We start from the raw sequence: 7,682 nt of genomic DNA, 5'->3' as shown, positions 1-7,682 counted from the left end.
ACCCATCCGTCGGTAAACTGTACCTGGGCTTGTTGCAGTGACCTGAAGTTACTAAACTTCATGAGTGTATGCACTCACTCCAAGAACCGTATGATTATAAATATGCATATAAATATGCTAAGATGAGATAGCTGACTTCATCTAACTAGCAAATGTTTTCCAGGCTACGTTGGTGATACAGTTTTTTTTTAATGTGTATGATATTTTTGTCATGCGATTTTAAAGCTGGTCCTACAACCGCATCCAAGAATAACATGCAGCGTATCTCAGAACTGTCGGTGAAAATTATTCTTGGAGCTAGGTTTAATTGAGCTGCATTTTAAAGAGGTGCAATTTCACAATTTGTGTATATTTTCTAAGTTCACTATTTTGTATGTGTTGAGAAAAACACAGATTTTAAAATTACATGGTCTAATATTTACATTTAGCATAACTGCAACATTATTTTTTCGTTTGTTTTTTTTAAAGACTCGAAAGGACTTGAAATTCAAAGTTTCAGACTTGTGACTTGACTCGGACTTTTACACCAGTGACTTGAGACTCGACTCTGACTTGCCTGACATTACTTGAGACTTGACTTGAGACTTGAGGATAAAGACTTGAGACTTACTTGAGACTTGCAAAACAATGACTTGGTCCCACCTCTGCCTGCTACTCTCTGGCAGGTAGCTCCAAGCCCTCCTGGGTTTTAAATGCACCTTAGAACACACATGCATCAACATTACAGTGAGCGGGTGGAGGGAGGTTTGGAGTCTTCTCTCACCCCCGTTCTCTGCGGCCTGCTGGAGCGGGGGGGTAGAAGGAGGAGTTGGCCGTCCAACTGCGGTCTGGAGTGTGGGGCCTCCCTGCTGCTGCGGAGTCGGGGCGGTCTGCCTCTCCCCACCGCAGGGAAAAGGGTAACACCACCTGGGTCTGGGTGCAGTCCCCCCCTCCAGGGGCAAGGGTACCTAGACCCGGTTCGTAGAGTACGCTTGGGGAGTGTGATCGTGTGTACAGCATCTCTTTATGTCTGTCTCCACGTTGGTTGAGTGTGGAGTAAGTGTATATGAGAGCATGAGGGTGGGAATGGATGTTTGTATATGTGTGTGCCTGTATTTCTGTGTCTATATGTCAGGTTGGGTATCAGACGCCACCTCTCTGGGGACATCTCAGGCCCTCCAAGGTTTGGAGGCCTATCTCCCCCCCCCCCCCCCCCCCCCCCACTTCCCCTGCCAGTGGCGGACTCCCTCAGACATCGGTGCGTTGGTGGTTCTTTGTGTCTGGGGATGGGCGTCCAGGTACACACCGGCTCACTCCTTGGCGGCCGCTTATGGAGCCTGGGGCTCGCTCGGGCCACTTCGGTCACTCAGGCACAGCTGGCTGCCGGCGGAGCTCACGGGCGCGTCACTGCAACCCCCCCTGGCTTCTGCTCCGCGGCTGCTGGGTGAGCCCTCATCTGGGACTCTCCTCAGCTCTTTCTGGGACAGTGGCGCGGCTGCCCCTCTGTTGGTCTTCCTTGGTCTCTTGTGTTCTGGGGGCCTCTGGATGTCTGGAGTTTTGATCTCCTCCATACCTGCTTCATGCCCTGGAGGACGGGGCAGTGGCTCCCCACACCCTCTAGCAGATCATTACATGAAGGAACCTTTTAAAAACAAGCGCGTTCATGCTCACAGGTGTACACACGGGTGATCACACCCACAAACTACACCCCTTTTGGCTCCTACCTCAAAGCACACTGTGTTCTGCTGATCTTATGTGCTGCACAATAATGTTTAATATTTAGTATTTACTGTCATATTCCCATATATCATTGTGATGTTGTTTATTATATTACTCTTGTTTTCTTCTGCTTGTTTTCTTTTTTCTTTCTCAACAGGTGATCCAGGTGATCGATAGATGCATTTTTTTTTTCTGCCCATTCTGTTGGTTTTTGTTTTTTGCCCTTCTCCCCCGTCCCTCTTCTCAGCTGTTTCTCTTTCCCTCTTTCTTTCTCCCCTTCTTTCCTCCAGTCAAGTCTGTCCCGTATTCAGCAAGTGAAAATAAAATAAACAATAAAAGGTGAATCAAATGGACCATTATGGCAAGGCTGGGATGGTCAATTTGGTAAAGTAAATCCGTTGGGCATCTTTCTTTGCCTTTAGACAACAATTCTGATGGCAAAAGAGCCAAACGGGACAGGCAAAAAAAAAAAAAAAAAAAACTACTAAGATTTTTAATGAATCTTTGAAATTTCCATAATTGTAGTATATTGGCTGTATTGCATTGAATATAAGTTTCCTTTAATTTCTGAGGAATTTTACAGTAAATCTGGATGAAATTTGGCACACAGGTACAGTAGGTGTCCGAGAGGAGGGATGTGTTGAAAGTTGGACCTCAACTATTCAGGATGATTTTTAATGAATTTTTGAAATAGACATAATTGTAGTGTATTGACTGTATTGAACTGAATATGAGTTTACTGTGATTTCTGAGTAATATTACAGTAAATCTGTGTAAAACCTGGCCCACAGGTAAAGTAGGTGTCCCAGAAGAGGATTGTGTTGAAAGCATCAACTTTTAGGAATGATTTTTAATGAATTTTTGAATATGCAACCAGATTGTCACGATGGCTGTATTGGGCTGTTCCATTGTAATTTGTGTGCGGGCGTGTGTCTGTGCCTGTTCGCGCGCGCATGTGTGCGCGGGTAGGCGCTACCGTAAAGACTGGTGTAAAAGCGCAAGGAAATTTATGCGGCGGATAGGAGGCGGCTGGCTTGACCGCGGCTCACAAATGACGGCGCAAGGCTCATGTTAGTAAAAGTGTTTAATACGTAGTCGTTTATTGATTCCTGTGCTAATATATGCTAAGCTATCCGTTCATACACTGCTAACATGGATGTGCTACGCTATCAGTGAATGCCAGTGTTGTTTACTGATAGCAAACTGTGGTATCAGAATCAGAATCAGAATCGTGTTTATTGGTCAAGTATATGTGCAGACACATACAGGGAATTTGGTTCCGGTAGATGGTGGCTCTCAAGCACGGCAATGTAAATCACACACACACACACACACACACACACACACACACAAAACCCCGTTCAACTATCTTAGTGAGGACCTTCATTGACATAATGGTTTCCCTAGCCCTTTACCCTAACCCTAACCATTAAAAATGAATGCCTAACCCTGACCCTTACCCTAAACCTAACCATAACCTAATTGTAACCCTGACACTAAAACCACATTTTGAGCCTCAAAAAGGCCTTCAAACTTGTGAGGACCGGCAAGTGTGTCCTCACAAGTGACTGTTGGTTCTCACAAGTACAGCAGAATGCAGATTTCGGTCCTCACAAAGATAGCTAGACAAGAACACACACACACACATACACGTGTCTATATATACACATTACACATACATACACGAAGCTGTGTAAACCAACTATAAATAACGAATCTAACCTTATATACATAAAATACAGAAATGAATGAGGTGGAATGAATACTACAAAATGTACATAAGGTGCAGCTGCAGTCTGGCAGTGGGAGCAGTGTGACAGGTCAACTGTTAAGAAGGGAGATGGCGAGGGGAAAGAAACTGTTCCTGTGTCGGGTGGTCCTGGTCTGCGGGCTTCTGTACCGTCTGCCAGAGGGCAGCAGATCAAAAAGTCTGTGTCCAGGGTGTGAGGGGTCTGCGATGATTTTCCCTGCCCGTTTCCTGGTTCTTGATAGGTACAGATCCTGGATAGAGGGCAGGGGGGTGCCGATGATCCTTTCTGCTGCCCGTACAGTCCGCTGCAGTCTGCTCCTGTCCTGTTTAGTGGCTGCTCCATACCAGACTGTGATGGAGGAGCACAGGACAGACTCAATGACCGCAGTGTAGAACTGGATCAGCAGCTCCTGTGGAAGACTGTACTTCCCCAGGTGTCTCAGGAAGTAAATCCTCTGCTGGGTCTTTCTGAGGATGGCGTTGATGTTGGTCTCCCACTTCAGGTCCTGGGAGATGGTTGTACCCAGGAACTTGAAGGTCTTCACAGTTGACACAGGGCTGTCTGATATGGTGAGGGGGAGCAGAGTTGAGGGATGTCTCCTGAAGTCCACTGTCATCTCTACAGTCTTAAGAGTGTTCAGCTCCAGATTGTGCTGACTGCACCAGAGTACCAGCCGCTCAACTTCCTGCCGGTATTCAGACTCATCACCATCTTGAATGAGGCCAATGACAGTGGTGTCATCTGCAAACTTTAGGAGTTTGACAGCCGAGTTCTTGGAGGTGCAGTCATTAGTGTAGAGGGAGAACAGTAGTGGTGAGAGGACACATCCTTGAGGGGCACCAATACTGAGGGACCGGGTTTCAGAGGTGATCTCCCCCAACCTCACTTGTTGCTTTCTGTCTGTCAGGAAGCTGGTGATCCACTGACAGGTAGCTGGTGACACGCTGAGCTGGGAGAGTTTGGAGGAAAGAAGTTCAGGCACAATGGTGTTAAAAGCCGAACTAAAGTCCACAAACAGGACCCTGGCATAAGTTCCCGGGCGGTCAAGGTGTTGCAGGATGTAATGCAGCCCCATGTTCACTGCATCATCCACCGACCTGTTTGCCCGGTAGGCAAACTGCAGAGGGTCCAGCTGGCGGCCTGTAATGTCTTTCAGATGGGCTAACACCAGTCGTTCGAAGGATTTCATGACCACAGACGTCAAGGCGACAGGTCTGTAGTCATTCAGTCATTCAGTATGGAGACGACTGTATAATATTTCTGATGATACTCGAAAGGTCTCATCAAGTCTCGATTTAATTCGATTTATGCTGTTATCAGTGTTAGCAATGATAGCTTGGCTGTGGTGTCAAATCAGTGTATGCTATCAGTGAATGCCTACGTTGTTTACTGATAGCAAACTTTGGTATGGAGACGACTGTATAATATTTCTGATGATACTCGAAAGGTCTCATCAAGTCCCGATTTAATTCGATTTATGCTGTTATCAGTGTTTGCAATGATGGCATGGCTGTGGTGTCTTATGTGGTATGAGGACCACTGTGGGTTAATCTTTGTTGTGATACTCACTCCTTTTTTTATTTAGACCTGGTTTAATTCTGGTATAGTTGAATATTTGTATATAATCCTCGAAGCTGTCAGACTCTATAACGGGTCACCAGCCTTTTTAAAACTGAGAGCTAGATAAAATTGTGAACAGTTTGGTTCACCTTTATTTATATGGTTCTATCTAGCATATTCTATCTTGATATGCGATGTCTTATCACAGTTTAATTTTTCAAAAATATATACAATGATTTAAGGAAGGAAAGGGCTACATGTCAACATACAACTCTTTATTTCTATTAATGTCTTACTTCATTCCTACCTGATTGACATGTCTAGGAATTATGAGTGATTGGTAAAAGTTGCTGCCAATCAAATTATGATATAGTAAAGTTAAAACAAAACTCAACTGACTGTTTTATATTATATCTAATATATATCATGTAATTATCCTTATAATTACAAAATGTTTTATGTAAGATTTATGTTTTGTAATTTAAATCTGACATCACAAAAGTGTTTTGGAATTTGAATAATGTATTTTGTAACTGCAGCACACATAATACAAATTTTGAACAATTTTGTCCAGGTTCCTTGTCACCGGGGACTCCTTCAGGGCCATCGCGTTTAGTTTTAGAGTTGGTGTGTCCACGGTGTGCCAGATCACCCCCCAGGTAGCGACGGCCATCTGGGACTGTCTAGTGGATGATTTCATGGCTTTGCCTTCAGCTGCAGACTGGCGGTCCATCACAGAGGGATTCCAAGAGCGCTGGAATTTCCCTCTCTGCTGTGGAGCTCTGGATGGGAAGCACATCCAGACAAAGGCTGGACGTGCTGGAAAATCACATAGGAGACACACACATTGATATACACTAAATATTTATTTCTTTTTTTTGTGATGCCCAAATTTATGCACCTGCTTGATTTTGTTTAAACAATTATTGCACACTTTCTGTAAATCCAGTAAACTTCTTTTCACTTCTCAAATATCACTGTGTGTGTCTCCTATATGGTATATTTAACTGACATTTTTTATTGTAACAACCAACGATTTATACAGGAAAATAATGGCTATTAACAATGTTGCCCAAACTTTTGCATCCCACTGTATTAGTATGTTTTGTCATTAGTATAATATGAAATAAATTCTACATGTGTCAAGTCGTGTGCCAACGTTTGCTGTGTAGTAGAACTGAGAGATTAGTCATTATAAAAATTTATTTGAAATAATTATTAAAATTTACAAACAGAAAAACATTAAACATAAATATATAAAATATAAGTATTTACAGAGAGACAGGAATAAAAAGGACCCAGCTGCTCTCCAGAGCAGGAACAAGGCTGAGGAGGAAATGCTCCGTTGGAGACTGGTGTGGCCTCTTCAGGGACTCCAGAATGGCCAGCTCCACCGCCGATGGACCGTCCTGGGACCCGTCCCTCATCTGCCTCGGAACTGTCCTCCTCTGTGGGCCTGTAAAACACAAAGAAATGAGAAGGCTGCTACTAGATTTTCATTTTCAACATTGGAAAAAAAAAACAACAAAACAGGATATAATCAGATTGGTTGTAGATATTTAGTAAAGGTGATCATAAGGGAATCCAAGCGAGTAAAAAGCTATCAGTGCTTGCTGTACATCTGATGCTACAATTGCATACCTGTGGGTGCAGCAGCAGGAGCGGAGGGATCAGGGACCGGGGAGCCAGGAGAAGCAACAGGGGATGCTCTGCTGCAGATTCAGTTGGTTCTATCAAGACAATAATAAATGTTAACAGGTTTTAAACAATAATCAGAGAAAGTATATACAGGGGTCCCTCCTTTATTGCAGCAGGGGTTCTCAGAATAACTAGCCCCTGGCTACGCACTTTATTCACTTTTTTCCCCACTCACATGAACATTAGTCACAGTTCTCACAAGTTGATTCTCAAAGTGCAAACCTTTGTAGATTACAAAACCTAAAAGTATTATTATGCCGCGTTTTGTCTTCATCTGCCTGCCACTTTCGTGCGCCTTTTTCCCTCCCGGTGCAGGTGTCTATTTCCAAATGAAGGTCATAGTTATGGGTGTTTTTGTGCTGTTTTTTCTATTTGACGTGATGGTTATCAAAGCCAAACGTGATAAATTTGGCAAGCGCAGGAGACACACACGGAGGAGATTTGTCAATCAGGCTGCAGAATGCAATGCTGTATGGTGCAATAAAAAATCAGCGAAAAAGCGAAGCAGTGACGGATGAACACCGGGACCACTGTGTGCTGTTTATTAATAAACAATAAAATATATTCCTATATGACAACATGCATGAAAGCAGAACGGTATTTGTACGTCAGTGGGAAAATAGCGGTGGCTTGCTAGCTTTTGGGCAGCTTCCCCGGGTCAGTCAAAAATTTCAAAAGAGAAATGAATGAACTTACCAGCTTGCCCGATCTCTTCACATATCTTCCTCCAAGCTCGGTCCTTTATATTCCTGTCTCGGTAAAGAAAGCAGCTGGTGTCGTACAGCTCTGGGTGGTTTGCTACGGTTGATTAGCCTTTCCTCCATATTGAATGAAGTATGAAGGGCTTTGGCTGGATCTGCCCCTTTGACTTAGGTCAGAGCCACGTCACCAGGCTCCTGATTGGTTGTCGCGGCGCGAATTGACGCTGGAGTTCATATTTTTCCAGCGGTAGACACAAAATGCAACACAATAACT

This window comes from Astatotilapia calliptera, chromosome 17, assembly GCF_964374335.1.
Source record: "Astatotilapia calliptera chromosome 17, fAstCal68.1, whole genome shotgun sequence".
Lineage (NCBI taxonomy): Eukaryota > Metazoa > Chordata > Actinopteri > Cichliformes > Cichlidae > Astatotilapia > Astatotilapia calliptera.
Note: the sequence above shows the minus strand (reverse complement) of the source record.